We start from the raw sequence: 298 nt of genomic DNA, 5'->3' as shown, positions 1-298 counted from the left end.
ACTGCCTGTTTAGCCCCGCCCACCGATTCTACATCACTGCCTGTTTAGCCCCGCCCACCGATTCTACATCACTGCCTGTTAAGCCCACCCACAGATTCAACATCACTGTCTGTTTAGCCCCGCCCACCGATTCAACATCAGTCTGTTTAGCCCCGCCCACCGATTTTACATCACTGCCTGTTTAGCCCCGCCCACGATTTTACATAACTGCCTGTTTAGCCCCACCCAACAATTCCACATCACTGTCTTTTTAGCCCCGCCTACCGATTCAACATCACTGCCTGTTTAGCACCACCCA

The 298-nt window shown here is 52.7% G+C and overlaps 1 protein-coding gene across 1 annotated transcript in view; it reads right to left on the bottom strand.

Annotated features, from left to right (window-relative positions):
• The window catches only part of cfap69 (cilia and flagella associated protein 69), a 17,594-nt gene that overhangs the window by 9,247 nt on the left and 8,049 nt on the right, over nucleotides 1-298 (bottom strand). The window lies entirely within an intron of this gene.

The sequence above is a fragment of the Sinocyclocheilus anshuiensis genome, unplaced genomic scaffold (assembly GCF_001515605.1).
Source record: "Sinocyclocheilus anshuiensis isolate Anshui unplaced genomic scaffold, SAMN03320099.WGS_v1.1 scaffold2125, whole genome shotgun sequence".
Taxonomy (NCBI): Eukaryota; Metazoa; Chordata; class Actinopteri; order Cypriniformes; family Cyprinidae; genus Sinocyclocheilus; species Sinocyclocheilus anshuiensis.
The sequence above is the reverse complement of the archived record's forward strand: the minus strand, read 5'-3'. Positions and strand labels throughout refer to the sequence as shown.